The 10,106-nt window shown below is 41.4% G+C and overlaps 1 long non-coding RNA gene across 1 annotated transcript; it reads left to right on the top strand.

Annotated features, from left to right (window-relative positions):
• The first annotated feature begins 1,992 nt into the window (after positions 1-1,992).
• On the top strand, positions 1,993-6,211 carry LOC131513524 (uncharacterized). Its single transcript, XR_009262620.1, has 3 exons — positions 1,993-2,052; positions 2,555-2,607; positions 5,549-6,211. It is a non-coding gene; the product is annotated as an uncharacterized LOC131513524 (long non-coding RNA).
• The last annotated feature ends 3,895 nt before the right edge of the window (positions 6,212-10,106 follow it).

Below are 10,106 nucleotides of genomic sequence, written 5' to 3'. Positions count from 1 at the left end.
AGGATTAAACATCAAGGATACTGGGGGCATAGAGACATATAATAAGTCTAATACATTTGTTATTATTTTGTATCACCCAAACTCATTGTATTAGGGATAAAAATGTCGGGGCTTAAAGGAGTTAAGTGATTTACCACAACCACCTAATTTTGAGTATAGCTAAAAATTTCCAATTAAGGTTCTTTAAAATGTATTGCAATTTGCACTGAAACCAGAGGCTCGCTCCAGTGAAAGAGACATTTAGATACATTGGATCTGTTGAGTGTGAGGTTAGTCTATTCAAATGACAACTGATGGGGTGCTTGGGTGGTTCAGTCAGTTGAGTGTCTGAACTCTCAGTTTTACTTCAGGTCATGATCACAGGGTCCTGGGGTCAGGCCCTGCACTGGGCTCCCCACTGAGCACAGAGCCAGCTAAGGATTCTCTCTCTTCCTCTCCCTCAGCCCCTCCCCCATTTGGTCTCTCTCTCAAATAAAATTTTTAAAAATAATAAAAATGACAACTGAGTTTATTTCAAGAAAGTAGCCAACATGTTAAAATTTTAGTGATAACCAATGTTGATCTCAAGTTTGTAATTGTTGGGTGGTACTTATTAGTAATTTAGCTGACTAACTCTATATCCACTTATGAAAGTTTTCACATTTTTGAGGAGAGGAGTCGTTCTTTCTCTAATTTTGCTTTTAACTTTAAATTTCTTTCAGTGAACATTCTGGAAGTAGTAATGACCTACTTAAAAAAAAAAGTGACCTTTTTTTTTAAAATTTTTTTTTTAACGCTTATTTATTTTTGAGACAGGAAGAGACAGAGCATGAACAGGGGAGGGTCAGAGAGAGGGAGGCACAGAATTGGAAGCAGGCTCCAGGCTCTGAGCCATCAGCACAGAGCCCGATGCGGGGCTCGAACTCACGGACCGCGAGATCATGACCTGAGCCGAAGTCGGACGCTCAACCGACTGAGCCACCCAGGCGCCCCAAAAAGTGACCTTTTAAGAGAAATTCCCAGGAAACATGTTACTTTAGAATGGCATATTAATTAATACGTGTGTTAATTAATAAATATGTAGGGGAGCAAATTTTGCCACCCCCAGATATCCCCGTTTGGTATATTGGTTATTTTAGGCTGGTTATTTTTAAGAAACTTCAAATGTAGGTGAAGCTCTGAAATCCAAGTAAAAGTTATCCTTTTGTAAAGATAAATTTACATACATAAGGGAAATCTCCATTTGTAAGGCTGTCTGCTTTGCTGTACAAGGAAGAGGGGGGAATAATTCTAACTCTCTAGAAAGACTTAACAATGGAAAAGACAACTACTTAAGTCGGCATAACAACCTTACCTTTGTTTACTGTGCTTTTCCTCAACACCTCCCATAACTGACTCCCCACACCCAATATCTGCTTTTGTCTTTGGCTGAGGATGGTATTTAAGGTGATTGTCTTTGGCCATTTAGGGAATTACTCAGTTTTTCTGGGTCTCCCTCTCCACCATGCAGAAGGTATGCATGTTATTGAACTTTTGTTTGATTTTCTCCTGTTAATCTGTCCCGTGTCAATTTGATTCTTAGACCGGCTAGAAACACTTCTAAGGGTAGAGAAGAAATTTTCCTCCCCAACACTCTTACAAATGGAGATTTCCCAAATGTAAATATTTCTTACAAAAGGGTAACTTCTACTTGCATTTCAGAGCTTCTCCTGTGTTTGTAGTTCCTTAAAAAGTCAGCTTGAAATAATCACCATGCCAAGAGGCATATCTTGGGGTGGCAATATTTGCTGTCTTACAAATACAGTAATTACTATAAATATTTTTTTACTTCAAGTATTTTTCTAGTGTTTTTATAAATTACTACAATTAAACAATGATTTTGAGTTAGAATTTTTTTTTTCTCCTGTTGGTAGCTTTTCATTGTGAGTCAATATGGGGTGATGATTCTGCTTGTGGATTTGGCAAACTTCTGTAACAATGGATTCTCTCCATAGAGAATGCCCGTTGGGAGACATTCATACCCAGCTCCCAACTAGTGATTTTGTAATGGAAAAATCGTGAGTCTGCTCCTTGGTAAGTTACAGGTAAATTACTTGAGCATTGTCATAAAGAAACTTTATTTGTAACAAGTCAGGAGATGACAGAGAATAACTTCCAAAGCCATGACTCCCTGAGCAGGGATGAGTGTTTTTCTTTTTTTAAAGGTTTTTTTTTTTTTTAACATATATTTATTTTTGAGAGAGAGAGAGCGCCAAGCGGAGGAGGGGCAGAGAGAGAGAGAGAGAGAGAGAGACAGAATCTGATGAAGGCTCCAGACTCGGAGCTGTCAGCATAGAGCCCGAGGCGGGGATCGAATTCACTAACCATAAGATCATGACCTGAGCAGAAGTCAGACCCTCAATGACTGATGCCCGGGTGCCCCTGGGTTCTTTTTATTTAGAGTGAGAATAAATATTCAGAAAGAGGAGCTTTGTCATTACATGTAAAAGTGGGCATAAAGTTGCACAGCCTTACAGAGGAAACACGCCTAAGTATGTATTCTATGTATATTAATGAAGTTGTACTCATCTTTCAGGTGGAGACTTTCACATTATAATGGAACAGAAGTAACTGTTGGACAAGGGGAAGGTAGTATGGGCATGATCTGAGAGCCAGAGCTCACCTAAACTGGTTGGGGTCTTGGGCTCACTACTCGGGTAAGGAAAGCAAGGCCTTGCTTACTTTTGATATAGCACAGGGAGTTTTACCATTGATTTATTGTCTCCAATGTGGTTAAGCTATTTCCTGGCCTCAGAGACTGTTAGTTTTTGCATTCCCTTTGTTCCCTTAAAACCCTTGACCGCTAAGGTTTTTGCATTTCTTTGTAATTCTGATACCTTTTGGAAAGTTCCGTAGGATATGCATACATCAAGGAAGTAGGGCATAGATCAAAGAAAATAGCTGGGGGCCTAAAACTGACTTCTCCCGTGGCAGGAAAGCTTTGTCTCATTTTTCTTTTTCTGGGGACCCCTAACTCTTTCTGCCTACAATTCTATTATTTTGCTACTCAGACTAAGTATGCTAGTTTGTATAAAGAGCTTATAGAACGGTTTTCAGGGTCCTATTGTTGCGGGATTTTTTTACCGCCATATCCAAGGTTTGTTGTCTCCATGCTTTGAAGAATGCAGAGGTGAACACAAAATAAAATGAGCCGCATGCCAAAGTTTATTAGAGGAGAAGATCAGTAAGAAAGAAAAGTATGAAAGCTGTCTTTACAGAGAGGGGCATTCAAAAGTAAATGGCCAGGACTGTAGGCTAGGAGCTTTGTTTTATAAAGTTTTGGTAGGCTTCCTTCCCTCCCCCTTGTTCCTTCTCAGGTTCCATTCTCACTGGCTAGGTACCTCTAAATGCGTAGTCATTCCTTTTTTTGATTGGCTCATTTTTATCATATGAGGGATGGTTTATGGCCATACCCTTCCTATGGGTCCTACATCTTATGGCCGACTAGTAATTATTAGTCAGGTCTCTGTTGGTCAAATTTCTGAGGAAAACCTGAGGGGAGTAGGTAGTGTCCGTTGCATTCTTAAGAGGAACTTTATGCTTGAGGGAGTTTGCTCCAGGTCAGACATTCCCAGAAGAAATGTTTTAAAATATGTGTTTTTCCTCCACCCAGGTACTTTTAAGCCCCGGACTCTTCTGCCTACTGAATCCTATCTTTCCCTATCATACTATTTTGAAAATAGCATCAGCGTAATTTTCCGCACAGTGTGGTGGTTCATGAGAGACTAAGAGAAAAATTACCAGGTGTACTCACAACTGCAAAGAAAAGACCCCCCCCCCCCATCCCGGAACCAGCCAGGGCGTGCCTGGTTGTGGTCTGACCTAAAGGCGGGAACCAATCAAGTTCTGCTGAGTGGTTTGAAAAAAAGGCGGGAACCAATCAAGTTCTGCTGAGTGTTCAAATTTAAATGTCAACCAATAACAGCTCTGTAACCGAGAAAAATCCCTAACTTGTTTGTGCCTGTCTATAAAAGAAGCTGTAAGATCCTCGCTCAGGACCTCTTAGTGTCACCGGTAACGAGTGCGCGGAGTTCCGGGTTCGAACCTGCAATAAATGACCCTTGCCACTTGGCTTTGACTCTGGACTCTGGTGGTTTGTTCTTGGGGGTCTTTCGAATTTGGGCATATCAGTTCAGAGTATGGGCTTTGGAGCCCAGGAAGTGTAGTACATACAGCTTTACATCCCACTAACTTTGTGATCTTAGGCAAGTTACTTGATTTTTTTGAACCTCAGTTTTCTCATCTGTAAAATGAGAAGAAACCCTACCTCAAAGGATGTTACAAAGTTAAATGTGGCATGAAATATAAAATTCAGGGAATAAATAATAATTATTACCCAATAACTACTAACATAATCTTAGAAACCAACCTGAAGAAATATACAGAGGGTAAATCTTTGTTGTGGCGTAATTCCTCATCCTATTTATAGGATTTGAAAAATTTTAAACAGTCTAAGTGTCTAACAATAAGTGTGATTAAAGACAATTACAAGATATCCATACAACGAAGTTTATGGAGTATTTTTGTTAATATCAGTAAGAAATGCTTTGAATGCTTTTAGCATGTGAATATTCAGCATGTGAATTTTAGCATATTTTAATGATTTATGCACCTGGGTGGCTCGGTTGATAAGGCCCAATTTGGCTCACTTCGTGATCTCCCGGTTAGTGAGTTCAAGCCCCGAGTCAGGCTCTGCGCTGACAGCGCGGAGCCTGGAGCCTGCTTCAGATTCTGTGTCTCCCTCTCTCTCTGCCCCTCCCCCACTCATACTCTGTCTCTCTTTCTCTCTGTCTCTCAAAAATAAATAAACATTAAAAAAATTAAAAAAAAGAAACATTAAAAAAATTATTTGCCCTAATCCCCCACATAGCACACAAACACAGTGTTCTGTTGAGTCTTTGAACAGTTGAGAATGTTGAGAAAACATTGCCTTTCATATAATTTGCCTGCACCTCTGCCTTCCTGTTTCAGCTGCTGCTTTGCGATCTGTTTTGGCTGTGGCTTGCAAGGATTTTTCCTTATGAATGATTCTTGCATCTCTCCATAGCCATCCCTCCACATCTATTCCTGGCTTGAACTGCCAGCGTGGTGGCACTGATCCACTCTTGACCTCTAACATCCTCTGAGGCTGTCGCCCTTGCTGTGCTTTGAGCCCAGTATCCCCTGCTACGGATCTCAGCTATTGATATCATCTGCACCCTTCACCGGGTTGGCCTGCTGCTCAGCTATACCAAAACGAGCATGACTGTTTTGTATCTGACAGTGTTTATCTTTCCTACTGACCTACAGGGAGATCCCTGCCCCTTCTTGTGGCTTCTTCTAAATTTTACATGTGGGGGTGGGGGAGTGGGAGTTGGGAAACTTGTTAGATCCCTAGAAATCCACTCTTGCCATTGAGCCCCACTGCCTCTCCATCACTGAGTACATGAGGTTGTCAGGGGCTTAATCACTACCTGTCTGCCCAAGCCCTGTTGGTGATTCTTGCTCAGATTCCATTCTCTTTTCTCATGACTTTGTTTTCCCTTTTCAGGTCATTTCCTGCCAACCTGGCTTGCACAGGACCATCCCATTTATCAGCTATGCTGCTATATGTTTGAAACTGCTGCATGTTTGAACTTTTCAGTTGAGAACACAGAATGAATTATTCCTCAAAGCGTTCCTGGATCCTGATTCCATGGAGATAGGGAACTTTGCTCCAAGAGCAAGTGATCAACTCTGATCAAGTGGAAATCCTTGCTTAGGTCATAATGCAAAATTTAAAAAGCAGGAAAATATTATAAATAAAAGATGACCTAATTCTGTTAAAACCAAACTTACTGGCATGAGAATCACTACAAGAAAAAATCAAAATGTCTGTAATGTCAATATTTGGATGACATGACTATAGATTTGTTTTCAAATCTCTAAATTTCTACTACAAATTTCATGGTTTTTTAATTGAAAAATGACACAATTTAAGAAATTGTTGCAAAGAAATAATCCAGAGGCTAACGTCAAATTTATTTAAAGGACAGCTGAACTTTAATTTTCTTTTGTGGGGCACCTGGGCAGCTCAGTTGGTTAAGGGTCTGACTCTCGATTTTGGCTCAAGTCATGATCTCACGGTTCCTGAGTTTGAGCCCCATGTCGGCTCTGTCAGCACAAAGCCTGCTTGGGATTCTCTCTCCCCCTCTCTCTCTCTGCCCCTCTCTCTTTTCTCTCCCTCAGAAATAAATAAATAAATTTTAAAAAATAAATAAAATAAAATCATCTTTAAAAAGTACAGTTTAAAATCAATCAATCAATCAATCAATAATATTCTTTTGTGATTTTACCTTGCTAAAAGAAACAGGAATTTATATGGCTGAGTCTAGAAGCACTTGTTCTCACTTCAAGCCCTTTAAGACAGCTTTACCTTGCCTTCTACAGCTCTTTGTTTTCTTATCTTTATCTGTACTGATATTTGTGCCCGTGTGTATGTTTATCTCTATCTATCTATCTATTATTCCCATATTCCCATCTATAGCAGATACTGCTAATGCCCTGCCCCCTCTCGATATTCACCTTCCCCACACAGGCCAACTCTCAGGTTTCCAACCGTCAACATCTGTAACTCTTTGCCTGAAGGCTTCCTTTGGAGACAGGAGCCTGCATAGGAGACACATTGGTAGTTACTGGAATTAGCAGGCACCTCCCTCCCCAGTAGCCCCCAACCATGACAGGAATTGATAATTGAATGCTCCCCACATCCTTGTCCCATGGGGATGAGGGACAGTATGAGGCATGCTCTCCACTGTCTCCCAGAGTCTCCGGCAGGACTGAGTCCCATGGTGGTAATCTGCCTGGTAACACACCCTTTATTGGCTGCATATCATTTGCTGCTTTGCCTCCCCACTTTCCTATTGGTGCTTCCAAGGATCACTTCCCCAATATACAACTTTCACTCAAATCGTTCTCTCAGGGTCTGTTTCTGGGTAAATCTATCCTAATAAGATACTCACATTCATGTCCATTTCCTGTAGCTCATAAGAAAATGGCTTATGGGTTATAGCTGCCTCTGAGCTAAGCCTGAGCTCAAAATGTGGCAAGACGCTGACAAAAGTAGCAGAATCTTAGGCAGCAATGCTGGAACAATGGTTAAAGTGAATCAAAGTATTAGTGCAGTACTATGTCTAGTTCTGGATGCAACATTTTTTAAAGGATACGCAACAATTGGAAATATCACCATGGCCTGATTAGGAGTTTAGGAACCTAATAATAAAGATAACAGTTAAAGGAAGTGAAGTTATTTGGCTTGGAGAATAAACTACTAACTAATGGCATAATCACTATTCAATGGTTGAAGGGGTGTCATGGACACGGTGCACTAAATTTATTCAGTGTCTTCCAGGAGCGGAACTCTGGGCAAGAGTAAAAGAAAAGCAAAATTTGGGTTCAGGGAAACAAAACCTTTTCTAATCATTAGAGTTTTCCCTTTTCGAATGCAAGATCCTAGTCCCTGGAAATACTTTAGCAGAGGGCAAAACTCACCCGAATCCATCCCATTCCTTAAAATAAGCCCAGGGCACACATGTATATGCCTCCTTAGTCCCACTGAGAGTGCATTTCTGTCACCAGCAGTTTGGTTTGAATGCCATCAGACTATCAGCCTTCCACACACCTTGCTGTTTCTACCCCCTTGTTTTCCTGGTCCTCCAATACCTTCATCCCGGATTTGTGTCTTAGTTCTGTTCTCTGGCTAGCTTCCTGGGTTAACATCACTCACCTAGTGTGTGGGGCTGTCTGCTCTCTTTTTGTACAAGTGCAGGTAGTAGGCCTTGTACCCCAGCCCTTCCCTCCACCTATCCCACCCTCGCCAGAAGTGACTCCTCACCTGCCTCTGACACAGCAAGAGGAACAGGACACAGACATGCTATCACAGGGGTGATAGCGTATTTTAAATGACTTCTAAATTTACTTCCAACTCAATAATTCTATGATTCTTTTCCTTTTCAGTGTTTGTTATGCTCATTCTTAAGCTGCTTCTTCTTCTTCTTCTTCTTATTAATCTATAAGCCTTGTTTCCCAAGCTACCATGAGAAAAATCAAGCCAGTTTCTGGTTTAATAGCATCATTACTTCAACTCCCTAAACTAGGCTCTGCCTTTCTCCCATGTTCCCCGCAAGCCCCAGTGGCTAGTTTTGCCTTTCACCTTGTCTAAAGGTCTGTCCTTCTGTAAAGAAGGAACCTCCAGACCATGCTTTCCCTTTGGATGATGGGCACCCTGCTTCAGCAGTCTTATGTTACCGGCAGCTTTCCTGCAGAGGACGCTGTTCCTCACAGCTATTATTGCTTTGCCAGACCTCTGGCCGGGCTCGATGGTCACCGAGTGTTGCCATGCTCTTCCGCAAGAAAGGCAGACCTTCTGCCCAGTGGGACAGCTCTTTTTGATGCCAAAAGGAGAGCTTGTTCTTCATGATGAAAACATGTGTTGTTCCAGTTGGCAGAGTTAGGATCAGTAGGTGGAAATATAAAGCTCTGGACCCCATAAGGCTCTTGGAATAAATCTTCAGAGAACTAAGCTGGGAAAACTACACGGTGTTACAACACTCATTTCCTTTTTTCGACATTTACTGAATGTCTGCTTTGCCCTAAAGTCTCACAAATCAGAAAGAAGAAAATGGATCTCAAACAAAAAGGAACTTAGAATCTACTAAGGGAAAGAGACATGCAAACCATAATGTAGTCGGAAGGGAGTAAAATGCTGTGGGAATGAGAAAGGGGGACCAGCCCCTACACACTCTCCTGAGCTCTAGAGAGGAACATGAACTCACAGGCTCTGTGCTGGCTTAGGACAGAGCTCAAATCCCTGATGGGCCACTTGCTAGCTGAGAGACTCTGGGCAAGTTACTTCAGTATTCTAAACTATCCCTGTAGCAGTGGTACTGGGACAATTAAATGAGAATGTAAAGAACCTAGTAAAATGTCTGGCACAGAGTAAGTGGATGAACATGTTGTTTCCCTTCTCTGTGATTCCCTCTCAAAATAGTCTCTGGGAAATTATCGGGGTAGTTATTCACACATCATTTGTTCTATCTGGAGCCCAGACCCAACTTCTTCAAATGTCTTCCTTATGGTGAAGTTTCTGGACTCTCTAAAAGGAGGTCCTTATGACCTAACAGGCAATCTAAGGGTATCTTTGGACAACACACCTGAAACTTTTTCTTTTTTCTTCTTCTCCTCCCCCTCGTCCTCCTCTTCCTCCTCCTCACCCTCCTCCTCTTTCTTCTTCTTCTTTTTCTTCTTCTTCTTCTTCTTCTCCTTCTCCTTCTCCTTCTTCTTCATCTTTTGTTTCTCATTCTCTGTCCTATGACTTTTCTCTCTGAGACATCAAGCTCCCATTTCATGATTTCTCATTCTATTCTCAAGATACAGTGAAGAACATCCCTGGTGTCTCAGCCCCTGATTCTGGAGATTCCTTCAACATCAGCTTTCCTGTATATATCTTGCTCCTACCATCTAAATACATCGCAGTCTCATGAATGTGATCCTTGTACCATCATTGCTCTCCCCTTGGACAACCCTTGGTAGATACTTTACCTTGCAGGTATCTTACGGCAGAAGATGTGAATAACAGGGGGTTACTTGTTTTGAAGACCAGTGAAGTCTCTATTGAAATAAAAGGGAATAGAATTTGAAATGTAAGGGAACAGAGGAAGGTATCACCAAAGTAAGAAACCAGGTCCCTCTAGAGTGTGAGCCTTCTGGGGCACAAATGAAACAAAGATGCAGCTTTCATATGCCTCTGTTTCCAGAGCTCTGCTAGAGATCCAGGAGTCTGTCAAGTCTCACAATTCTATCAAAAAATGCAAGACAATGTCTGCCATAGAACTGAATATTCAAATTCTGGATTTAATTTTCAATCTAGAGTTTCTGGTCCCTCCCACCTTCCACATCATCAAACTGTACTCTTCTCTATCACCCACCTGGCCTGTAGGTCTTACATGATGTTCTCTAACTTTCATCTGGCAGACATGTTGTGAGCAAAATCAGACCATCGTAATTGTTTTTCGTACCAGTCTATTTCTCTTATTGTACCTCTTACAAAGTATGGAGAAGGAATGCACACA

Source organism: Neofelis nebulosa, chromosome 6 (assembly GCF_028018385.1).
Source record: "Neofelis nebulosa isolate mNeoNeb1 chromosome 6, mNeoNeb1.pri, whole genome shotgun sequence".
NCBI lineage: Eukaryota > Metazoa > Chordata > Mammalia > Carnivora > Felidae > Neofelis > Neofelis nebulosa.
Note: the sequence above shows the minus strand (reverse complement) of the source record. Positions and strands in the feature narration are given on the sequence as shown.